This window comes from Lissotriton helveticus, chromosome 5_1 (assembly GCF_964261635.1).
Source record: "Lissotriton helveticus chromosome 5_1, aLisHel1.1, whole genome shotgun sequence".
In the NCBI taxonomy this organism is placed as follows: Eukaryota; Metazoa; Chordata; class Amphibia; order Caudata; family Salamandridae; genus Lissotriton; species Lissotriton helveticus.
In genome coordinates this window covers 1,647,172,804-1,647,197,058 of record NC_136065.1, presented here as the reverse complement: position 1 = coordinate 1,647,197,058, position 24,255 = coordinate 1,647,172,804, and the positions used below count along the sequence as shown (strand labels likewise).

Genomic DNA, 24,255 nt, shown 5'->3' with positions numbered 1-24,255 from the left:
ACCCATGGAGCCCGTCCTGGGTACTTTGCCAATGCCGTTGGCCTCATGGAGATGGGTGCCCCGGACGCCCGGGGGGACGAATGCCGGGGACGCATGGAGCCCGTCCTGGGCACTTTTCCATGCCTTCGGCCTGGAGCCCCCAGACACCCAGGGGAGGACCACCGTGAAAACCATGGAGCCCGACCCGGGCACTCTGCCATACCGTCAGCCTAGATGGAGCCCCGGACGCCCAGGGGACGAATGCCCGGGACGCATGGAGCCCGTCCTGGGCACTTTTCAATGCCGTCAGCCTGGATGGAGGTCCGGACGCCCGGGGGACGACTGCCCAGGAGCCATGGAGCCCGTCCTGGGCAATTTGACATGCAGTTGGCCTGGAGGAAGGAAGCCCCGGGTGGCCTAGGGAGGTGTTGCCCAGGCATAGCCCATCTGGTCCCCATGGCAGAGAACCACCAGCCTCGGAGGGGTGTCCGGGCGTACCCTTCTCCCTAGTAATCCGGAGGAAAATTACCCCCTTTTCTTGTAATCTGTGCACGCGAGGTGACAGAGGGGACCCAAGGCGCGAATGTACCCAACCTCCTGGAGCCCTCGCTGGGATCCGGGCGGCGAATGGCACCTCATCGGGACTTCCAGGGAAGTTCGGCCATCTGGTCGCCCCATAGGAAAGCGTTGCGGGCGACCAGATGCCCGAGGGGATCCGGGCGACCAGATGGCCGAGGGAATCTGGGCGATCAGATGGCTGGACACGGAAGTGAAGCCGCCTGGACTCTCCCGACCCTGTCCCCGTCCCCGTGCCCGTGCCCGGGACGCATGGAGCCCGTCCTGGGCACTTTTCCATGCCTTCGGCCTGGAGCCCCCAGACACCCAGGGGAGGACCACCGTGAAAGCCATGGAGCCCGACCCGGGCACTCTGCCATGCCGTCGGCCTGGATGGAGCCCCGGACGCCCGGGGGACAAATGCCCGGGACGCATGGAGCCCGTCCTGGGCACTTTTCCATGCCTTCGGCATGGAGCGCCCCGACACCCTGGGGAGGACCACCCTGGAAACCATGGAGCCCGACCCGGGCACTCTGCCATGCTGTCGGCCTGGATGGAGCCCCGGACGCCCGGGGGACAAATGCCCGGGACGCATGGAGCCCGTCCTGGGTACTTTTCCATGCCGTCGGCCAGGAGCCCCCTGACACCCAGGGGAGGACCACCGTGAAAACCATGGAGCCCGACCCGGGCACTCTGCCATACCGTCAGCCTGGATGTAGCCCCGGACGCCCGGGGGACGAATGCCCGGGACGCATGGAGCCCGTCCCGGGCACTCTGCCATGCCGTCCCGACAAATTCGTACGGACTCCTAACCTTACGACACGGATCGGAATCGAGCCCTCTCTGACCCAGCAGATTTCAGGTTGATTTGCTATATACTTTACGTACGATTTTATGGGGGCCGATTCCGATCCGGTACGTAAAAGCAAATACGACCGACATGTCGGACAACCACGTACACCCAGGGGATAGGACTGCCCGGGTCACATGGACCCCGTCCTGGGCACTCTGATCTGCCGCCGGCGCCGGGGATCGAACCGTGATCACCAGATGGGGATATCCCAAAAATCTGGCATGGATACGGCCCGCCAGGACAGGTTTGGGCACCCCTGTCCTAGACTGTGTCAGAACTGGCAAATATATGTGGTGTTCAATAGACAGAGCACATGATATAGCAGAATTATCAAATCTGTTCCATTAGGACTGTAGTTTTTAATAGTCATGATAACATGCTAGCATGTGAGTCGATCTTGCACAGTGAATAAGGGAGCAGTGCCAGTATCTACTTGGTCAGCTCTAGATGGCTCAACTGGGGAGGTATGAGAACAGTGAGCTCCAGTGGCGCAATCGGTTAGCGCGCGGTACTTATACAGCAGTACTTGCATTGAGGCATGCCGAGGTTGTGCGTTCGAGCCTCACCTGGAGCAGCTTACTGGTTTTTCATAAACCATTTCACTAAAAGTAAAGAATAAACTCAGGGGAAAGACGGCCCTTGCTAGAGAGTTTTTACTTCTTTTCAGGATCTGCGTGTCCGACTCTTCCAGGTGCAAATATCACAATCCTATTCGATGCTCCTTATAAACATTCCATGATGTGCCGTCTTGCATAGCATGCAAACACCACATCAGTGCATTTAAAAATACATTTGTAGAATAATAAATATGATGAAAACATTGTTGTCACGGGATAACCATATACTGAGGAGCTGCAAACAGTGCTGTATCAGCTACTTACAATAAAATTTAACTGAAAGACATATCAAAAGAAGAGCGTCATCATATTAATGTTTCTAGTCAGCATAAGAGTTGCACCATAGCAGCTTATGGTGCTTTCTGCTCAGATTGTGCCTCCAATCCCACATTGATTTTTTTTATTCTTTGCAGTTTAAAAAAACAATTCATGCTCAAAGTTAACTTTTTAAAACCATTCAACCTAATATATTTATTTCTCTAACTTGTGAATGTGGTCCATGTTCTCTTTTCCTCATCCCCATCACGATACTCCTTTTCCCGAAATCAGGTTCACTTCTTTATCCAGCCCACCCATACAAGGTCACCAAATCTATGAAGCGATTTTGCTTTTTCTCACATTCTCTCTATGTACAAGATACCTTGTATCATTTGAATGGACAGCAGGAGAGTCGGATATTTATGGTTAGTGGGGGTGGGGTTTTGAAGATTAACCTCATTTGACTAAGAGCCGGGGCATCTGGGAGGAAAAGTATTTTAAGGGGGATGAAGTTCACATCTCCTTGGTGACATTTCTAGATCCTTATTTCATCCTTTCTGTGGATGCAGACTCAGTCGGAACAGAGGTCATAGTCCTCGCTCTGACTTTCAAAGGAACTTCAAATATGCATGGCTTATTTGGCTTTGCCCGGCGGGGTGAGAATGGCGTTTGTCAGGCGTTCGTTAGGCGATCGGAAGGGGTGAGGCGATAGTTTATGGTTCAATGGTTTTCATGAAGTCTTCTTGATACGATGAAAGCAGGAAAGGGAAGCTTGTCAATAAGCAAACTTAAGACAAGGTGTGATTCCTAGAAAGAATGACTTGGAAACAACATACAGAAACTCACATATAAAAAGGCCCTGATGAGGCTTGAACTCATGACCCCTGGTTTACAAGACCAGTGCTCTGCCACTGAGCTACAAGGCCAGCCTGCCTGCAGTATGTAAATCGCTTCATGTATTCTTACTGCGGTATGAAGATATCTATGATTTTGAGACTCTGTATGGAAATGCAGTTGCATTTGAATGTCTACATGCGTGCACAAATTGAAGAGCATGCTTAAGACACTTTTCTTGGAAGTAGGAAAAACTCCATTTTGATTTGAGAACATAAGAGTATTCACATTTATGACCATACTGATAGCTCTAGTTAGTATGTCCACAATCAGTGACAGATAGAGAACTCACTTATTAGAAGTGATCTGTCTCTGTGGGGCAGACATATGTCAACAGTCATACACTTGAGATGGCTGAAACTTTAGGAGTAAGAGCTGCTTTCTTATCAGTCTATCTATCCAAACTGGTTAGAAGTAACCCTGGGCGTCCGAATCGGCAACGCCCACGGAGTAGGCGTAGTGTTGCCTTCTACGCATTTTGCGTAGACAGCGTAGCCGGCAACACTACGCCCACTCCGTGTGCGTAGCCGATTCGGCCGCCACCCGCCTCCCTCCCGTCCTCCCCTACATACATTATTTAAGCAACTAACCTTAATAAAACAATTTTTAAAGCACTTACCATGTCCGGGGCTCTTCCGGGGCTCCCTCTTGGAATAGCGTCCCTTCCTGGATACCAATGCGCATGCGCGGCCTCCCGCGCATGCGCATTGGTATCCAGGACGACGCTATTCCAAGAGGGAGCCCCGGACGAGCTCCGGACACGGTAAGTGCTTTAAAATTGTTTTATTAAGGGTAGTTGCTTAAATAATGTATGTAGGGGAGAGCGGGAGGGAGGTGCGTAGTGGGGCTACGCGGAGTGCGGGAGTGGGCGTAGCTTCTCGCCCTCTCCGCGTAGCTCTGCGGAGCCCCACTACGCCCACTACGACCAGGGTTAGTTAGAAGGCCAGGAGTGAGGGAAAGGCAATCCTCTGGACACTTCATGAAAGATCTAATTTCAATTAAGCACAAAACACTTCCCTTAATTTGACATAATTGCCAAAATGGAATAGTCAGTTGGGCCCTTCTAGTGGATTATGGCTGTGTCTTGAAAGAGAGTGTAATTGTACTACGAGACATGCCCACCTTCAAAAGAGCGTCTGATGGCGTTCCGACGAAGGTGGGATTCGAACCCACACGTGCAGAGCACAATGGATTAGCACTCCATCGCCTTAACCACTCGGCCACCTCGTCTGCCTTAGGTGACTATGTTTAATTTTTTAGGAAATTCTTACGATGTGCTAATTACAAATAATCATAAGTTTCTCCTAGACTGTGTCAGAACTGGCAAATATATGTGGTGTTCAATAGACAGAGCACATGATATAGCAGAATTATCAAATCTGTTCCATTAGGACTGTAGTTTTTAATAGTCATGATAACATGCTAGCATGTGAGTCGATCTTGCACAGTGAATAAGGGAGCAGTGCCAGTATCTACTTGGTCAGCTCTAGATGGCTCAACAGGGGAGCTATGAGAACAGTGAGCTCCAGTGGCGCAATCGGTTAGCGCGCGGTACTTATACAGCAGTACTTGCATTGAGGCATGCCGAGGTTGTGAGTTCGAGCCTCACCTGGAGCAGCTTTCTGGTTTTTCATAAACCATTTCACTAAAAGTAAAGATTAAACTAAGGGGAAAGACGGCCCTTGCTAGAGAGTTTTTACTTCTTTTCAGGATCTGCGTGTCCGACTCTTCCAGGTGCAAATATCACAATCCTATTCGATGCTCCTTATAAACATTCCATGATGTGCCGTCTTGCATAGCATGCAAACACCACATCAGTGCATTTAAAAATACATTTGTAGAATAATAAATATGATGAAAACATTGTTGTCACGGGATAACCATATACTGAGGAGCTGCAAACAGTGCTGTATCAGCTACTTACAATAACATTTAACTGAAAGACATATCAAAAGAAGAGCGTCATCATATTAATGTTTCTAGTCAACATAAGAGTTGCACCATAGCAGCTTATGGTGCTTTCTGCTCAGATTGTGCCTCCAATCCCACATTGATTTTTTTTATTCTTTGCAGTTTAAAAAACAATTCATGCTCAAAGTTAACTTTTTAAAACCATTCAACCTAATATATTTATTTCTCTAACTTGTGAATGTGGTCCATGTTCTCTTTTCCTCATCCCCATCACGATACTCCTTTTCCCGAAATCAGGTTCACTTCTTTATCCAGCCCACCCATCCAAGGTCACCAAATCTATGAAGCGATTCTGCTTTTTCTCACATTCTCTCTATGTACAAGATACCTTGTATCATTTGAATGGACAGCAGGAGAGTCGGATATTTATGGTTAGTGGGGGTGGGGTTTTGAAGATTAACCTCATTTGACTAAGAGCCGGGGCATCTGGGAGGAAAAGTATTTAAGGGGGATGAAGTTCACATCTCCTTGGTGAAATTTCTAGATCCTTATTTCATCCTTTCTGTGGATGCAGACTCAGTCGGAACAGAGGTCATAGTCCTCGCTCTGACTTTCAAAGGAACTTCAAATATGCATGGCTTATTTGGCTTTGCCCGGCGGGGTGAGAATGGCGTTTGTCAGGAATTCGGAAGGGGTCAGGCGATAGTTTATGGTTCAATGGTTTTCATGAAGTCTTCTTGATACGATGAAAGCAGGAAAGGGAAGCTTGTCAATAAGCAAACTTAAGACAAGGTGTGACTCCTAGAAAGAATGACTTGGAAACAACATACAGAAACTCACATATAAAAAGGCCCTGATGAGGCTTGAACTCATGACCCCTGGTTTACAAGACCAGTGCTCTGCCACTGAGCTACAAGGCCAGCCTGCCTGCAGTATGTAAATCGCTTCATGTATTCTTACTGCGGTATGAAGATATCTATGATTTTGAGACTCTGTATGGAAATGCAGTTGCATTTGAATGTCTACATGCGTGCACAAATTGAAGAGCATGCTTAAGACACTTTTCTTGGAAGTAGGAAAAACTCCATTTTGATTTGAGAACATAAGAGTATTCACATTTATGACCATACTGATAGCTCTAGTTAGTATGTCCACAATCAGTGACAGATAGAGAACTCACTTATTAGAAGTGATCTGTCTCTGTGGGGCAGACATATGTCAACAGTCATACACTTGAGATGGCTGAAACTTTAGGAGTAAGAGCTGCTTTCTTATCAGTCTATCTATCCAAACTGGTTAGAAGTAACCCTGGGCGTCCGAATCGGCTACGCCCACGGAGTAGGCATAGTGTTGCCTTCTACGCATTTTGCGTAGACAGCGTAGCCGGCAACACTACGCCCACTCCGTGTGCGTAGCCGATTCGGCCGCCACCCGCCTCCCTCCCGCCCTCCCCTACATACATTATTTAAGCAACTAACCTTAATAAAACAATTTTTAAAGCACTTACCATGTCCGGGGCTCTTCCGGGGCTCCCTCTTGGAATAGCGTCCCTTCCTGGATACCAATGTGCATGCGCGGCCTCCCGCGCATGCGCATTGGTATCCAGGACGACGCTATTCCAAGAGGGAGCCCCGGACGAGCCCCGGACACGGTAAGTGCTTTAAAATTGTTTTATTAAGGGTAGTTGCTTAAATAATGTATGTAGGGGAGAGCGGGAGGGAGGTGCGTAGTGGGGCTATGCGGAGTGCGGGAGTGGGCGTAGCTTCTCGCCCACTCCGCGTAGCTCCGCGGAGCCCCACTACGCCCACTACGACCAGGTTTAGTTAGAAGGCCAGGAGTGAGGGAAAGGCAATCCTCTGGACACTTCATGAAAGATCTAATTTCAATTAAGCACAAAACACTTCCCTTAATTTGACATAATTGCCAAAATGGAATAGTCAGTTGGGCCCTTCTAGTGGATTATGGCTGTGTCTTGAAAGAGAGTGTAATTGTACTACGAGACATGCCCACCTTCAAAAGAGTGTCTGATGGCGTTCCGACGAAGGTGGGATTCGAACCCACGCGTGCAGAGCACAATGGATTAGCAGTCCATCGCCTTAACCACTCGGCCACCTCGTCTGCCTTAGGTGACTATGTTTAATTTTTTAGGAAATTCTTACGATGTGCTAATTACAAATAATCATAAGTTTCTCCTAGACTGTGTCAGAACTGGCAAATATATGTGGTGTTCAATAGACAGAGCACATGATATAGCAGAATTATCAAATCTGTTCCATTAGGACTGTAGTTTTTAATAGTCATGATAACATGCTAGCATGTGAGTCGATCTTGCACAGTGAATAAGGGAGCAGTGCCAGTATCTACTTGGTCAGCTCTAGATGGCTCAACTGGGGAGGTATAAGAACAGTGAGCTCCAGTGGCGCAATCGGTTAGCGCGCGGTACTTATACAGCAGTACTTGCATTGAGGCATGCCGAGGTTGTGAGTTCGAGCCTCACCTGGAGCAGCTTACTGGTTTTTCATAAACCATTTCACTAAAATTAAAGAATAAACTCGGGGGAAAGACGGCCCTTGCTAGAGAGTTTTTACTTCTTTTCAGGATCTGCGTGTCCGACTCTTCCAGGTGCAAATATCACAATCCTATTCGATGCTCCTTATAAACATTCCATGATGTGCCGTCTTGCATAGCATGCAAACACCACATCAGTGCATTTAAAAATACATTTGTAGAATAATAAATATGATGAAAACATTGTTGTCACGGGATAACCATATACTGAGGAGCTGCAAACAGTGCTGTATCAGCTACTTACAATAAAATTTAACTGAAAGACATATCAAAAGAAGAGCGTCATCATATTAATGTTTCTAGTCAGCATAAGAGTTGCACCATAGCAGCTTATGGTGCTTTCTGCTCAGATTGTGCCTCCAATCCCACATTGATTTTTTTTATTCTTTGCAGTTTAAAAAAACAATTCATGCTCAAAGTTAACTTTTTAAAACCATTCAACCTAATATATTTATTTCTCTAACTTGTGAATGTGGTCCATGTTCTCTTTTCCTCATCCCCATCACGATACTCCTTTTCCCGAAATCAGGTTCACTTCTTTATCCAGCCCACCCATACAAGGTCACCAAATCTATGAAGCGATTCTGCTTTTTCTCACATTCTCTCTATGTACAAGATACCTTGTATCATTTGAATGGACAGCAGGAGAGTCGGATATTTATGGTTAGTGGGGGTGGGGTTTTGAAGATTAACCTCATTTGACTAAGAGCCGGGGCATCTGGGAGGAAAAGTATTTTAAGGGGGATGAAGTTCACATCTCCTTGGTGAAATTTCTAGATCCTTATTTCATCCTTTCTGTGGATGCAGACTCAGTCGGAACAGAGGTCATAGTCCTCGCTCTGACTTTCAAAGGAACTTCAAATATGCATGGCTTATTTGGCTTTGCCCGGCGGGGTGAGAATGGCGTTTGTCAGGCATTCGTCAGGCGATCGGAAGGGGTGAGGCGATAGTTTATGGTTCAATGGTTTTCATGAAGTCTTCTTGATACGATGAAAGCAGGAAAGGGAAGCTTGTCAATAAGCAAACTTAAGACAAGGTGTGACTCCTAGAAAGAATGACTTGGAAACAACATACAGAAACTCACATATAAAAAGGCCCTGATGAGGCTTGAACTCATGATCCCTGGTTTACAAGACCAGTGCTCTGCCACTGAGCTACAAGGCCAGCCTGCCTGCAGTATGTAAATTGCTTCATGTATTCTTACTGCGGTATGAAGATATCTATGATTTTGAGACTCTGTATGGAAATGCAGTTGCATTTGAATGTCTACATGCGTGCACAAATTGAAGAGCATGCTTAAGACACTTTTCTTGGAAGTAGGAAAAACTCCATTTTGATTTGAGAACATAAGAGTATTCACATTTATGACCATACTGATAGCTCTAGTTAGTATGTCCACAATCAGTGACAGATAGAGAACTCACTTATTAGAAGTGATCTGTCTCTGTGGGGCAGACATATGTCAACAGTCATACACTTGAGATGGCTGAAACTTTAGGAGTAAGAGCTGCTTTCTTATCAGTCTATCTATCCAAACTGGTTAGAAGTAACCCTGGGCGTCCGAATCGGCTACGCCCACGGAGTAGGCGTAGTGTTGCCTTCTACGCATTTTGCGTAGACAGCGTAGCCGGCAACACTACGCCCACTCCGTGTGCGTAGCCGATTCGGCCGCCACCCGCCTCCCTCCCGCCCTCCCCTACATACATTATTTAAGCAACTAACCTTAATAAAACAATTTTTAAAGCACTTACCATGTCCGGGGCTCTTCCGGGGCTCCCTCTTGGAATAGCGTCCCTTCCTGGATACCAATGCGCATGCGCGGCCTCCCGCGCATGCGCATTGGTATCCAGGACGACGCTATTCCAAGAGGGAGCCCCGGACGAGCTCCGGACACGGTAAGTGCTTTAAAAATGTTTTATTAAGGGTAGTTGCTTAAATAATGTATGTAGGGGAGAGCGGGAGGGAGGTGCGTAGTGGGGCTACGCGGAGTGCGGGAGTGGGCGTAGCTTCTCGCCCACTCCGCGTAGCTCCGCGGAGCCCCACTACGCCCACTACGACCAGGGTTAGTTAGAAGGCCAGGAGTGAGGGAAAGGCAATCCTCTGGACACTTCATGAAAGATCTAATTTCAATTAAGCACAAAACACTTCCCTTAATTTGACATAATTGCCAAAATGGAATAGTCAGTTGGGCCCTTCTAGTGGATTATGGCTGTGTCTTGAAAGAGAGTATAATTGTACTACGAGACATGCCCACCTTCAAAAGAGTGTCTGATGGCGTTCCGACGAAGGTGGGATTCGAACCCACGCGTGCAGAGCACAATGGATTAGCAGTCCATCGCCTTAACCACTCGGCCACCTCGTCTGCCTTAGGTGACTATGTTTCATTTTTTAGGAAATTCTTACGATGTGCTAATTACAAATAATCATAAGTTTCTCCTAGACTGTGTCAGAACTGGCAAATATATGTGGTGTTCAATAGACAGAGCACATGATATAGCAGAATTATCAAATCTGTTCCATTAGGACTGTAGTTTTTAATAGTCATGATAACATGCTAGCATGTGAGTCGATCTTGCACAGTGAATAAGGGAGCAGTGCCAGTATATACTTGGTCAGCTCTAGATGGCTCAACTGGGGAGATATGAGAACAGTGAGCTCCAGTGGCGCAATCGGTTAGCGCGCGGTACTTATACAGCAGTACTTGCATTGAGGCATGCCGAGGTTGTGAGTTCGAGCCTCACCTGGAGCAGCTTACTGGTTTTTCATAAACCATTTCACTAAAAGTAAAGAATAAACTCAGGGGAAAGACGGCCCTTGCTAGAGAGTTTTTACTTCTTTTCAGGATCTGCATGTCCGACTCTTCCAGGTGCAAATATCACAATCCTATTCGATGCTCCTTATAAACATTCCATGATGTGCCGTCTTGCATAGCATGCAAACACCACATCAGTGCATTTAAAAATACATTTGTAGAATAATAAATATGATGAAAACATTGTTGTCACGGGATAACCATATACTGAGGAGCTGCAAACAGTGCTGGATCAGCTACTTACAATAAAATTTAACTGAAAGACATATCAAAATAAGAGCGTCATCATATTAATGTTTCTAGTCAACATAAGAGTTGCACCATAGCAGCTTATGGTGCTTTCTGCTCAGATTGTGCCTCCAATCCCACATTGATTTTTTTTATTCTTTGCAGTTTAAAAAAACAATTCATGCTCAAAGTTAACTTTTTAAAACCATTCAACCTAATATATTTATTTCTCTAACTTGTGAATGTGGTCCATGTTCTCTTTTCCTCATCCCCATCACGATACTCCTTTTCCCGAAATCAGGTTCACTTCTTTATCCAGCCCACCCATCCAAGGTCACCAAATCTATGAAGCGATTCTGCTTTTTCTCACATTCTCTCTATGTACAAGATACCTTGTATCATTTGAATGGACAGCAGGAGAGTCGGATATTTATGGTTAGTGGGGGTGGGGTTTTGAAGATTAACCTCATTTGACTAAGAGCCGGGGCATCTGGGAGGAAAAGTATTTTAAGGGGGATGAAGTTCACATCTCCTTGGTGAAATTTCTAGATCCTTATTTCATCCTTTCTGTGGATGCAGACTCAGTCGGAACAGAGGTCATAGTCCTCGCTCTGACTTTCAAAGGAACTTCAAATATGCATGGCTTATTTGGCTTTGCCCGGCGGGGTGAGAATGGCGTTTGTCAGGCGTTCGTCAGGCGATCGGAAGGGGTGAGGCGATAGTTTATGGTTCAATGGTTTTCATGAAGTCTTCTTGATACGATGAAAGCAGGAAAGGGAAGCTTGTCAATAAGCAAACTTAAGACAAGGTGTGATTCCTAGAAAGAATGACTTGGAAACAACATACAGAAACTCACATATAAAAAGGCCCTGATGAGGCTTGAACTCATGACCCCTGGTTTACAAGACCAGTGCTCTGCCACTGAGCTACAAGGCCAGCCTGCCTGCAGTATGTAAATCGCTTCATGTATTCTTACTGCGGTATGAAGATATCTATGATTTTGAGACTCTGTATGGAAATGCAGTTGCATTTGAATGTCTACATGCGTGCACAAATTGAAGAGCATGCTTAAGACACTTTTCTTGTGTGAGAAGTTGGCCTGATGTGCAGTGCTCACTATTCTAGTGATCACTATATATCAGTCCAAACAACCCTTATTGATGATTGGTTGTAAGTCAACCTTATAGACCAGCTATCCTAGTAGCATGGATACGAGCAGTCTAAGGCTAAGACTCTAGAGGGCGTGTTAAGCCAGCTGTTTTACCATCACATTACCCCTTGAACACCCAGTGAAAGGACACCACACAAGTGTTATGAAAATAAACAATGTATTTATTAGAATCACAACAACCCTGTACTCTTTATGAGGACAGGGTGCTAGGCACACAACAAAACTCTTACGAAAATACTTTTAAGTTAGCACGTTACACAAATGCCCGAGGGGCACGAAAAACCATATACTTTCAAAGTGGAATGCGAATTACTAGCAGGTAAGTAACGATTCTCAGAGGCTTTGGGATCACTAGGACTGGACTACTGAACCTTTAGATTACTAGCAGGAGGCCTAGGGAACTCGGGTGCAGAGTGTGCACTCTCACGCGGGATGCGGGACAAAGTCTATGGAAGCTAGAATTTACAAAGTTAGTGTTCACGGGCGAACCCGACCTGGTGGGAAGAAAACGACAGTGGATCCTGACCCTAGGATAGTGAGGCTATGCTGGGACACCGAAGTGCCGAAGTTACCTAGCCCAGGGGCTGCAGCTGCATAGGTCTGAAAAGACGTCGGGGATCTCGTTGCCGGACCAGGAGCCTGGAAGGAAGAAGTTGCTGGCAGGCGACCAGTGAAGGAAAGTTCGATGGATCCAAGCCTGGATCAAGGAAGAAGAAAACCTGAAAGCAGAGGGGACCAAGTTCTTGAATCACTAGCCAGTGATTAAGTGGGCACCAGGATGGCACCGGGCGAAGTCACCGCAGTCAGGTGAGTGGGCACTGCTGGGCTCTGCAATCTCGCGGACCAGGAGGCGTTGTCGGCGACCAGGATGGAGGTGCGAGCTGTCCCACGAAGGTTGAAGTCGTCGGCGTCGAAGTTACCCAGGAGTGGGCAACAAGCCTTGGCTAATTCAAGCCCACGCGGTGGACTCAAAATGGCGTCTTGAGTGGACCAGGAGGGTCCAGGGTGCTCCTCTTCGGGAAGGGAGCAAGGGCCAGTCTGGAGCAACCAGACCAGCAGCAGAAATGTCGTCGGGCGTCGTCAGGAAGGCCACAAGCCAACGGGCTAGTAGCCAAACAACGCGGTGAGCAGCGGAAAGCAGAAGGGCCCCACGCAGATCGTGGAGATGCTGGGGGGCTGCACTTCGGAGCTGTAGCTGCTCAGAGTCGGGGCTTCTCGGACCCCAAAGCACTCACCAGTAGATTACTCGGCGGGCTTGCTGGAAAGAAGTCGTGCAGTCTTGCAGATGGCCGGTCCCTTGAGGTCTCGTCGCACCCACGGTTCTCAGCTGGGCTGTAGAGGTGGGTAGAGGTCAGAGGTGCCAGGGAAGCCGGTTCTCGTCGAGCTGGGCAGTCGGATTCCGGAGGAAGGACTTACAGCAGACCGCAGTGTTCTTGGATGGTGCCTGCGGATGCAGGGTGACTACTCCTTAGTCACAAGGGAGAAATCTTAGGAAGAAGTCTTGAGTTCCTTTCGCAGAAAGTAGTTTCAGGATTCAAAGATGATCTGATTTGGAAGGGGGCCAGTCTCTACCTTTATCCTGTAAAAAGGGGCTGGCACGCGACTAAGTCCTGCCCTATGGGTGGGACTGGGAGGGGGGTGGTTACACCCACTTCCTTGGCGGGCTTTTCCCCAGCACAGGGTCTGGAGTGACCCTGGAACTGGTTCCAGCCAGCCTATGCACAGTGAGCACCGGGGTGCCACTTGCAGTCACCTTCCTCTAAAGCCCTGCCTACCTACAATACACAAAACCCTGTCTGGGACGGTGCTGGCACCGCCCCTGGCAGGAAACCCTTTGTCCTTATCTCCTGCTCTGGGAGGACTCCCAGCAGCAGGAGGGCAGACTTGTGTCTCGGTGGCAGCATCCATTTTGTGGATGCTAAGGCTCTGTCTGACTTTTAACCGGGTTATAGGTTACAGGCATGTCGTGTCCCTCTAGAAGGGTGGAATGCTAACCCCGTCGCCAGAATTGGCGAGGGGTTAGTATTCCAATTCGTATGACACCTTACTCGACATGTTTTGATAAAGCGATACCAGAGTTGGCACATAACCGCGAGGATTATAATGCACTTAAGAGTATATGGTATGCGATATCATGGAAACGGCTAAGGGATGGATCCCGAAAGCTGCAGACAGGCTCAGCTCATGCCAGAGCACCATCTCACACGATTCCAAGCACTCTGCCTTCAGGATTGTTAAGGCCTGCCATAGGAGTGACTGATAGGAGATCTGTGTGTCCATTTTTAGGGTTAGATATAGGTATACTATATCTAAAGCAAAGGGTGATTACACCACCTTGCCCCAGCTGTCAAGCAGCCAGTTGTGTCAGATTTGGATGGCCAGCCAGGGGTGGCATAATACATGCTGCAGCCCCTGGTAGGCCCTGGGTACACCTATGCCCTGGGTACCTAAGGTACACTGTACAGGGACTGATAAGGTGACTCAGTATCCAATTTAGATATGTACCTAAGGTACATGGAATCCATTTTACAGAGAGAGCAGTAGGCCTGGGGCCCTGAATAGCAGGGTCCCAGGTCAACTAAGTCAGAAAACCAGCAAAACACCAGGCAAAAAGTTGGGGGCAACCATAGTCAGGGAGTAACCTTCCTACATAACCCCCCCCCAAACGAAAGGAGATAAGGCTATCCTTGTCCAGGTAAGCCTATATTGCCTAAGTTGCCATTTAAGGAAGTACCAGCACTGGCATGGTTACCCCCTATGTCATGGTCCACTAAGCAACCCCTCACCCTAAGGGTGTCTGAGGGTCTCCACCATAGGGAATCTCTACCTGTGGTGTGTTTTGTCAAAGAAAAAGGCTGGTGCTGAAATGGAGTACTGAAGTGAGGCTCCACTAACTTTGGGCTCAGCTTCCTCCAATCATCATCCACCATAGAGGCCTTCCTTTCCAAGACTGAGTTGTTTTGGGCTCTCAGGGTCAACCTCTGGCTACCTACAGCTGGAGGTTGGGTCCCTCTGTTTGGCTTACTGGAGGGACAGGTCAGGTCTGGGGCCCTCAGGTCCCAAGTTTGGCTGTGCCCAACAGTGTCCATCTGTGGGAGGTCCCTAACTAATTTTAAGGGGGATCCCTCAGGAGTGTGTCTTATTTTCACTTGGCTAGGTCTACTAGCTTCAGTGCCCTTAATCTGCTGATTGGGAAATTCTTTTGGACAGGGGGCCCCTTGGGGTCCAACACTGGCCTCCCTGACCTCTACAGCCCTGGGCTGACTGAGGCAGGGTAGAGAGGGGCAGGTTACCTGCTCCAGACTGGGTCCCACCTTGGAAGGGTCCACTGACATCAGGGGTTCTGCCAGGCTAGGCCTGACTACCTCTGTGGCAGTTGCTTCACAAGGGGTCAGATCAGTTCCCTGAGGAGGCTGATCTGTTCCTAAAGTCTGGTGGGAGGGAGATTTCTCTTCCTCCTCAATGCTCTCTGTCTGAGTGGAGTGATCCATAGTTTCAGGCTTCACAACACTATCATCTGTCTGAGTTTGAGCTGTGGCCATCACAACTCTCCCAACCTTTTCAGGAGGGGGCTCAGTTTGGGTGTGGGCTGTTACCATGACAGCCTTGACAACCTGTTCTGGGAAGGAAGTTGTCTGAGATTGGGTTGTGACTGGCACAACCCTCCTGACCTGTTCAGGGAGGATACCTTGGACTGGGGCTGTGGCTACCACTGCCCCACTAACCTTAACATGGATGTTTACCATTCTAGAATGGGTTTCTTGCTCTACTTCAGCCCAGGCTGAGAGCTCTAAATCATTCCCCAGTAGGCAATCTACAGGCAAGTTTGGTGACACTGCCACTCTCTTGTGGCCAGTGACACCTCCCCAGCTGAGATTGACCACTGCCATGGGATGATCTCTCTGTACTCCATCAATATTGGTCACCTGGTATGTGGCACCAGGTAAAAGTTGCCTTGAGGGGACTAGACTCTCAGTCACCATTGTGATGCTAGCCCCTGTGTCTCTATAGGCCTCAACTTTTATACCATTGATGAGGGGCTCCTGTCTGTACTTGCCCAAAGTGTTGGGACAAGTTGTGAAGTTGGCAAACCCCATGCCAGTCTCACAGACAAGAGTATCTAAGTTTGGGGACCTGGTTAGGCCAGAGTCCCCAGGAACTCCCAAAGTAAATGCACCCAAATTCTTGGGGGCACTCCCACCACCTGGGGGATTACTACTAGTAGTAACAGGAGGTTTGGGAATGTTACTTGGGGGTATGTTTTCCTTATTGTTATTCTTTGGGCAACTGCTGTCAGTTTTTAAATGACCCACCTGTTTACAGGGATAACAATAAGGTTTCTTCTGGTTGTTGGAAGGATTTTGGGACCCACCCCCCTCAGAGGATTTTTGGGGCCCTGATGTGGTTTGATCTGGAGATTTATTCCCACCCTTCTCTTGAGGCTTGGTTGATTCCTTTTTCTGGTCACCACCTTGGTTCTTGGGCCTAATCCTGGTTCTGACCCATTTGTCTGCCCTCTTACCCAATTCTTGTGGAGAGGTCAGATCAGAGTCTACCAGGTGCTGGTGTAATAACTGGTTCTGACAATTATTTAAGACTTGCTCTCTCATAATTAGATTATACAATCCCTTGAAATCAGTAACCTTACTACCCAGTAGCCAGCCTTCCAAAGCCTTAGTGGAACAATCAACAAAGTCAGACCAGTCCTGAGACTGAGTTTTCTGGGTGTCTCTGAACAGCAACCTGTACTGCTCAGTGGTTAAACCAAACCCATCAACCAGTGCATTTTTCAGGACCTGGTAATTGTTAGCATCCTCAACTCTAGTAGTGAGGAGCTTATCTCTACCTTTACCATCAAAGGAGAGCCACAGTATAGCTGCCCACTGACTCTGGGGAATGCCCTGCACAGTGCAGGCCCTCTCCAAAGCAGCCATCCATTTCTGGATGTCATCCCCTTGCTTAAAGGGGGGCACTATTTTAGTCAGGTGTTTAGTATCTAAACCCTTCTCTCTATCTCTTGGGAGATTGCTGCCACCAGTGGGAGCTAGCCCACTCATCTGCTGCTCTCTTGCCAGGGCAAGCTTCTCTTTGGCCAGGGCAATTTCTTCCCTTTCAATCCTCAGTTCAGCTTGTCTCATCCTAGCTTCATGCTCCTTTCTCTGAGGGGAAGTAAATCTCCTCTGTGGAGGATTCCTTCTCCCCTGAGAAGAGGCATTAGAGTGCAGAGATCTATTGGAGTCCCTAGAAAGAGATCTATCTCTCCTAACTCCAAGGTTAGGCCCACTTCGGGTTAGTACTGGGGGGCCCCCAGATCCTAGCCCAAGTAAGTCTAAGTTGGTCCTAGTTAGCCTTCTGACTACCTCAAGACCTTTGTCTACCTCATCCCCAGAGAGTACCTCCTGATCCTCCTCCTCAACTGCTGAATCAGTGTTGGGGAGGTCTGGATCCCCAGAGGTTCCCTCTAAGGCTGGCATGCTCTCATGTAACTGAGAGAGCTTTCTGGCATCATATGTCTCTAAGAGACCTATCAGAAAGGGAATGGTGGGGTTAGACCCCTGCTTCAGTTTCCTGGAGACACAGAGTTGCCTCATCTCCTGAAAATTGAGAGCTGCATATCTTGAAGTGACCTGTGGAGGGTCAACACTGACCAGGGGAGTCTCAGTAGAGTCCCCCTGGGTCGACATGCTTTTCTAGTGAGGTGTAAGTGGTGCACTTACCTACACTATATGTTTGCCTACTGATCCCTTGCTAGAGTTGTAGTTTAGGGTGTGCTAGGCCCTAGGAGCTACAACAGCTGGTTCAGTAGAACTCAGAGTATTCTAAGCTAAGTTATATGTACCTTTAGTACTTATGTGATCTTTCACAAGATATTCTTAGGGCATGTGTGGTAAAACAACAGCAAGCTCAAATCCCAACCGCTGCTCACCAATGTGAGAAGTTGGCCTGATGTGCAGTGCTCACTATTCTAGTGATCACTATATATCAGTCCAAACAACCCTTATTGATGATTGGTTGTAAGTCAACCTTATAGACCAGCTATCCTAGTAGCATGGATACGAGCAGTCTAAGGCTAAGACTCTAGAGGGCGTGTTAAGCCAGCTGTTTTACCATCACATTACCCCTTGAACACCCAGTGAAAGGACACCACACAAGTGTTATGAAAATAAACAATGTATTTATTAGAATCACAACAACCCTGTACTCTTTATGAGGACAGGGTGCTAGGCACACAACAAAACTCTTACGAAAATACTTTTAAGTTAGCACGTTACACAAATGCCCGAGGGGCACGAAAAACCATATACTTTCAAAGTGGAATGCGAATTACTAGCAGGTAAGTAACGATTCTCAGAGGCTTTGGGATCGCTAGGACTGGACTACTGAACCTTTAGATTACTAGCAGGAGGCCTAGGGAACTCGGGTGCAGAGTGTGCACTCTCACGCGGGATGCGGGACAAAGTCTATGGAAGCTAGAATTTACAAAGTTAGTGTTCACGGGCGAACCCGACCTGGTGGGAAGAAAACGACAGTGGATCCTGACCCTAGGATAGTGAGGCTATGCTGGGACACCGAAGTGCCGAAGTTACCTAGCCCAGGGGCTGCAGCTGCATAGGTCTGAAAAGACGTCGGGGATCTCGTTGCCGGACCAGGAGCCTGGAAGGAAGAAGTTGCTGGCAGGCGACCAGTGAAGGAAAGTTCGATGGATCCAAGCCTGGATCAAGGAAGAAGAAAACCTGAAAGCAGAGGGGACCAAGTTCTTGAATCACTAGCCAGTGATTAAGTGGGCACCAGGATGGCACCGGGCGAAGTCACCGCAGTCAGGTGAGTGGGCACTGCTGGGCTCTGCAATCTCGCGGACCAGGAGGCGTTGTCGGCGACCAGGATGGAGGTGCGAGCTGTCCCACGAAGGTTGAAGTCGTCGGCGTCGAAGTTACCCAGGAGTGGGCAACAAGCCTTGGCTAATTCAAGCCCACGCGGTGGACTCAAAATGGCGTCTTGAGTGGACCAGGAGGGTCCAGGGTGCTCCTCTTCGGGAAGGGAGCAAGGGCCAGTCTGGAGCAACCAGACCAGCAGCAGAAATGTCGTCGGGCGTCGTCAGGAAGGCCACAAGCCAACGGGCTAGTAGCCAAACAACGCGGTGAGCAGCGGAAAGCAGAAGGGCCCCACGCAGATCGTGGAGATGCTGGGGGGCTGCACTTCGGAGCTGTAGCTGCTCAGAGTCGGGGCTTCTCGGACCCCAAAGCACTCACCAGTAGATTACTCGGCGGGCTTTCTGGAAAGAAGTCGTGCAGTCTTGCAGATGGCCGGTCCCTTGAGGTCTCGTCGCACCCACGGTTCTCAGCTGGGCTGTAGAGGTGGGTAGAGGTCAGAGGTGCCAGGGAAGCCGGTTCTCGTCGAGCTGGGCAGTCGGATTCCGGAGGAAGGACTTACAGCAGACCGCAGTGTTCTTGGATGGTGCCTGCGGATGCAGGGTGACTACTCCTTAGTCACAAGGGAGAAATCTTAGGAAGAAGTCTTGAGTTCCTTTCGCAGAAAGTAGTTTCAGGATTCAAAGATGATCTGATTTGGAAGGGGGCCAGTCTCTACCTTTATCCTGTAAAAAGGGGCTGGCACGCGACTAAGTCCTGCCCTATGGGTGGGACTGGGAGGGGGGTGGTTACACCCACTTCCTTGGCGGGCTTTTCCCCAGCACAGGGTCTGGAGTGACCCTGGAACTGGTTCCAGCCAGCCTATGCACAGTGAGCACCGGGGTGCCACTTGCAGTCACCTTCCTCTAAAGCCCTGCCTACCTACAATACACAAAACCCTGTCTGGGACGGTGCTGGCACCGCCCCTGGCAGGAAACCCTTTGTCCTTATCTCCTGCTCTGGGAGGACTCCCAGCAGCAGGAGGGCAGACTTGTGTCTCGGTGGCAGCATCCATTTTGTGGATGCTAAGGCTCTGTCTGACTTTTAACCGGGTTATAGGTTACAGGCATGTCGTGTCCCTCTAGAAGGGTGGAATGCTAACCCCGTCGCCAGAATTGGCGAGGGGTTAGTATTCCAATTCGTATGACACCTTACTCGACATGTTTTGATAAAGCGATACCAGAGTTGGCACATAACCGCGAGGATTATAATGCACTTAAGAGTATATGGTATGCGATATCATGGAAACGGCTAAGGGATGGATCCCGAAAGCTGCAGACAGGCTCAGCTCATGCCAGAGCACCATCTCACACGATTCCAAGCACTCTGCCTTCAGGATTGTTAAGGCCTGCCATAGGAGTGACTGATAGGAGATCTGTGGGTCCATTTTTAGGGTTAGATATAGGTATACTATATCTAAAGCAAAGGGTGATTACACCACCTTGCCCCAGCTGTCAAGCAGCCAGTTGTGTCAGATTTGGATGGCCAGCCAGGGGTGGCATAATACATGCTGCAGCCCCTGGTAGGCCCTGGGTACACCTATGCCCTGGGTACCTAAGGTACACTGTACAGGGACTGATAAGGTGACTCAGTATCCAATTTAGATATGTACCTAAGGTACATGGAATCCATTTTACAGAGAGAGCAGTAGGCCTGGGGCCCTGAATAGCAGGGTCCCAGGTCAACTAAGTCAGAAAACCAGCAAAACACCAGGCAAAAAGTTGGGGGCAACCATAGTCAGGGAGTAACCTTCCTACATCTTGGAAGTAGGAAAAACTCCATTTTGATTTGAGAACATAAGAGTATTCACATTTATGACCATACTGATAGCTCTAGTTAGTATGTCCACAATCAGTGACAGATAGAGAACTCACTTATTAGAAGTGATCTGTCTCTGTGGGGCAGACATATGTCAACAGTCATACACTTGAGATGGCTGAAACTTTAGGAGTAAGAGCTGCTTTCTTATCAGTCTATCTATCCAAACTGGTTAGAAGTAACCCTGGGCGTCCGAATCGGCAACGCCCACGGAGTAGGCGTAGTGTTGCCTTCTACGCATTTTGCGTAGACAGCGTAGCCGGCAACACTACGCCCACTCCGTGTGCGTAGCCGATTCGGCCGCCACCCGCCTCCCTCCCGTCCTCCCCTACATACATTATTTAAGCAACTAACCTTAATAAAACAATTTTTAAAGCACTTACCATGTCCGGGGCTCTTCCGGGGCTCCCTCTTGGAATAGCGTCCCTTCCTGGATACCAATGCGCATGCGCGGCCTCCCGCGCATGCGCATTGGTATCCAGGACGACGCTATTCCAAGAGGGAGCCCCGGACGAGCTCCGGACACGGTAAGTGCTTTAAAATTGTTTTATTAAGGGTAGTTGCTTAAATAATGTATGTAGGGGAGAGCGGGAGGGAGGTGCGTAGTGGGGCTACGCGGAGTGCGGGAGTGGGCGTAGCTTCTCGCCCTCTCCGCGTAGCTCCGCGGAGCCCCACTACGCCCACTACGACCAGGGTTAGTTAGAAGGCCAGGAGTGAGGGAAAGGCAATCCTCTGGACACTTCATGAAAGATCTAATTTCAATTAAGCACAAAACACTTCCCTTAATTTGACATAATTGCCAAAATGGAATAGTCAGTTGGGCCCTTCTAGTGGATTATGGCTGTGTCTTGAAAGAGAGTGTAATTGTACTACGAGACATGCCCACCTTCAAAAGAGCGTCTGATGGCGTTCCGACGAAGGTGGGATTCGAACCCACGCGTGCAGAGCACAATGGATTAGCACTCCATCGCCTTAACCACTCGGCCACCTCGTCTGCCTTAGGTGACTATGTTTAATTTTTTAGGAAATTCTTACGATGTGCTAATTACAAATAATCATAAGTTTCTCCTAGACTGTGTCAGAACTGGCAAATATATGTGGTGTTCAATAGACAGAGCACATGATATAGCAGAATTATCAAATCTGTTCCATTAGGACTGTAGTTTTTAATAGTCATGATAACATGCTAGCATGTGAGTCGATCTTGCACAGTGAATAAGGGAGCAGTGCCAGTATCTACTTGGTCAGCTCTAGATGGCTCAACAGGGGAGCTATGAGAACAGTGAGCTCCAGTGGCGCAATCGGTTAGCGCGCGGTACTTATACAGCAGTACTTGCATTGAGGCATGCCGAGGTTGTGAGTTCGAGCCTCACCTGGAGCAGCTTACTGGTTTTTCATAAACCATTTCACTAAAAGTAAAGATTAAACTAAGGGGAAAGACGGCCCTTGCTATAGAGTTTTTACTTCTTTTCAGGATCTGCGTGTCCGACTCTTCCAGGTGCAAATATCACAATCCTATTCGATGCTCCTTATAAACATTCCATGATGTGCCGTCTTGCATAGCATGCAAACACCACATCAGTGCATTTAAAAATACATTTGTAGAATAATAAATATGATGAAAACATTGTTGTCACGGGATAACCATATACTGAGGAGCTGCAAACAGTGCTGTATCAGCTACTTACAATAACATTTAACTGAAAGACATATCAAAAGAAGAGCGTCATCATATTAATGTTTCTAGTCAACATAAGAGTTGCACCATAGCAGCTTATGGTGCTTTCTGCTCAGATTGTGCCTCCAATCCCACATTGATTTTTTTTATTCTTTGCAGTTTAAAAAACAATTCATGCTCAAAGTTAACTTTTTAAAACCATTCAACCTAATATATTTATTTCTCTAACTTGTGAATGTGGTCCATGTTCTCTTTTCCTCATCCCCATCACGATACTCCTTTTCCCGAAATCAGGTTCACTTCTTTATCCAGCCCACCCATCCAAGGTCACCAAATCTATGAAGCGATTCTGCTTTTTCTCACATTCTCTCTATGTACAAGATACCTTGTATCATTTGAATGGACAGCAGGAGAGTCGGATATTTATGGTTAGTGGGGGTGGGGTTTTGAAGATTAACCTCATTTGACTAAGAGCCGGGGCATCTGGGAGGAAAAGTATTTTAAGGGGGATGAAGTTCACATCTCCTTGGTGAAATTTCTAGATCCTTATTTCATCCTTTCTGTGGATGCAGACTCAGTCGGAACAGAGGTCATAGTCCTCGCTCTGACTTTCAAAGGAACTTCAAATATGCATGGCTTATTTGGCTTTGCCCGGCAGGGCTTGCCCGGCGGGGTGAGAATGGCGTTTGTCAGGCATTCGGAAGGGGTCAGGCGATAGTTTATGGTTCAATGGTTTTCATGAAGTCTTCTTGATACGATGAAAGCAGGAAAGGGAAGCTTGTCAATAAGCAAACTTAAGACAAGGTGTGACTCCTAGAAAGAATGACTTGGAAACAACATACAGAAACTCACATATAAAAAGGCCCTGATGAGGCTTGAACTCATGACCCCTGGTTTACAAGACCAGTGCTCTGCCACTGAGCTACAAGGCCAGCCTGCCTGCAGTATGTAAATCGCTTCATGTATTCTTACTGCGGTATGAAGATATCTATGATTTTGAGACTCTGTATGGAAATGCAGTTGCATTTGAATGTCTACATGCGTGCACAAATTGAAGAGCATGCTTAAGACACTTTTCTTGGAAGTAGGAAAAACTCCATTTTGATTTGAGAACATAAGAGTATTCACATTTATGACCATACTGATAGCTCTAGTTAGTATGTCCACAATCAGTGACAGATAGAGAACTCACTTATTAGAAGTGATCTGTCTCTGTGGGGCAGACATATGTCAACAGTCATACACTTGAGATGGCTGAAACTTTAGGAGTAAGAGCTGCTTTCTTATCAGTCTATCTATCCAAACTGGTTAGAAGTAACCCTGGGCGTCCGAATCGGCAACGCCCACGGAGTAGGCGTAGTGTTGCCTTCTACGCATTTTGCGTAGACAGCGTAGCCGGCAACACTACGCCCACTCCGTGTGCGTAGCCGATTCGGCCGCCACCCGCCTCCCTCCCGTCCTCCCCTACATACATTATTTAAGCAACTAACCTTAATAAAACAATTTTTAAAGCACTTACCATGTCCGGGGCTCTTCCGGGGCTCCCTCTTGGAATAGCGTCCCTTCCTGGATACCAATGCGCATGCGCGGCCTCCCGCGCATGCGCATTGGTATCCAGGACGACGCTATTCCAAGAGGGAGCCCCGGACGAGCTCCGGACACGGTAAGTGCTTTAAAATTGTTTTATTAAGGGTAGTTGCTTAAATAATGTATGTAGGGGAGAGCGGGAGGGAGGTGCGTAGTGGGGCTACGCGGAGTGCGGGAGTGGGCGTAGCTTCTCGCCCTCTCCGCGTAGCTCCGCGGAGCCCCACTACGCCCACTACGACCAGGGTTAGTTAGAAGGCCAGGAGTGAGGGAAAGGCAATCCTCTGGACACTTCATGAAAGATCTAATTTCAATTAAGCACAAAACACTTCCCTTAATTTGACATAATTGCCAAAATGGAATAGTCAGTTGGGCCCTTCTAGTGGATTATGGCTGTGTCTTGAAAGAGAGTGTAATTGTA

General features: G+C 48.1%; 14 non-coding genes across 14 annotated transcripts; 5 read left to right on the top strand and 9 right to left on the bottom strand.

The window, feature by feature from the left end:
• Nucleotides 1-1,866: 1,866 nt before the first annotated feature.
• On the top strand, nucleotides 1,867-1,961 carry TRNAI-UAU (transfer RNA isoleucine (anticodon UAU)). The gene is made up of 2 exons: nucleotides 1,867-1,904; nucleotides 1,926-1,961. It is a non-coding gene; the product is annotated as a tRNA-Ile (tRNA).
• A 1,155-nt stretch (nucleotides 1,962-3,116) lies between these two features.
• On the bottom strand, nucleotides 3,117-3,188 carry TRNAT-UGU (transfer RNA threonine (anticodon UGU)). The gene has a single exon. It is a non-coding gene; the product is annotated as a tRNA-Thr (tRNA).
• Nucleotides 3,189-4,304: 1,116 nt separating this feature from the next.
• Nucleotides 4,305-4,386, bottom strand: TRNAS-GCU (transfer RNA serine (anticodon GCU)). Its single transcript has one exon. It is a non-coding gene; the product is annotated as a tRNA-Ser (tRNA).
• A 292-nt stretch (nucleotides 4,387-4,678) lies between these two features.
• On the top strand, nucleotides 4,679-4,773 carry TRNAI-UAU (transfer RNA isoleucine (anticodon UAU)). The gene is made up of 2 exons: nucleotides 4,679-4,716; nucleotides 4,738-4,773. It is a non-coding gene; the product is annotated as a tRNA-Ile (tRNA).
• Nucleotides 4,774-5,915: 1,142 nt separating this feature from the next.
• On the bottom strand, nucleotides 5,916-5,987 carry TRNAT-UGU (transfer RNA threonine (anticodon UGU)). The gene has a single exon. It is a non-coding gene; the product is annotated as a tRNA-Thr (tRNA).
• Nucleotides 5,988-7,103: 1,116 nt separating this feature from the next.
• TRNAS-GCU (transfer RNA serine (anticodon GCU)) lies at nucleotides 7,104-7,185 on the bottom strand. Its single transcript has one exon. It is a non-coding gene; the product is annotated as a tRNA-Ser (tRNA).
• A 292-nt stretch (nucleotides 7,186-7,477) lies between these two features.
• On the top strand, nucleotides 7,478-7,572 carry TRNAI-UAU (transfer RNA isoleucine (anticodon UAU)). Its single transcript has 2 exons — nucleotides 7,478-7,515; nucleotides 7,537-7,572. It is a non-coding gene; the product is annotated as a tRNA-Ile (tRNA).
• Nucleotides 7,573-8,727: 1,155 nt separating this feature from the next.
• TRNAT-UGU (transfer RNA threonine (anticodon UGU)) lies at nucleotides 8,728-8,799 on the bottom strand. Its single transcript has one exon. It is a non-coding gene; the product is annotated as a tRNA-Thr (tRNA).
• Nucleotides 8,800-9,915: 1,116 nt separating this feature from the next.
• TRNAS-GCU (transfer RNA serine (anticodon GCU)) lies at nucleotides 9,916-9,997 on the bottom strand. Its single transcript has one exon. It is a non-coding gene; the product is annotated as a tRNA-Ser (tRNA).
• Nucleotides 9,998-10,289: 292 nt separating this feature from the next.
• On the top strand, nucleotides 10,290-10,384 carry TRNAI-UAU (transfer RNA isoleucine (anticodon UAU)). Its single transcript has 2 exons — nucleotides 10,290-10,327; nucleotides 10,349-10,384. It is a non-coding gene; the product is annotated as a tRNA-Ile (tRNA).
• Nucleotides 10,385-11,539: 1,155 nt separating this feature from the next.
• TRNAT-UGU (transfer RNA threonine (anticodon UGU)) lies at nucleotides 11,540-11,611 on the bottom strand. The gene has a single exon. It is a non-coding gene; the product is annotated as a tRNA-Thr (tRNA).
• Nucleotides 11,612-21,484: 9,873 nt separating this feature from the next.
• Nucleotides 21,485-21,566, bottom strand: TRNAS-GCU (transfer RNA serine (anticodon GCU)). Its single transcript has one exon. It is a non-coding gene; the product is annotated as a tRNA-Ser (tRNA).
• Nucleotides 21,567-21,858: 292 nt separating this feature from the next.
• Nucleotides 21,859-21,953, top strand: TRNAI-UAU (transfer RNA isoleucine (anticodon UAU)). The gene is made up of 2 exons: nucleotides 21,859-21,896; nucleotides 21,918-21,953. It is a non-coding gene; the product is annotated as a tRNA-Ile (tRNA).
• A 1,157-nt stretch (nucleotides 21,954-23,110) lies between these two features.
• Nucleotides 23,111-23,182, bottom strand: TRNAT-UGU (transfer RNA threonine (anticodon UGU)). The gene has a single exon. It is a non-coding gene; the product is annotated as a tRNA-Thr (tRNA).
• Nucleotides 23,183-24,255: the final 1,073 nt, after the last annotated feature.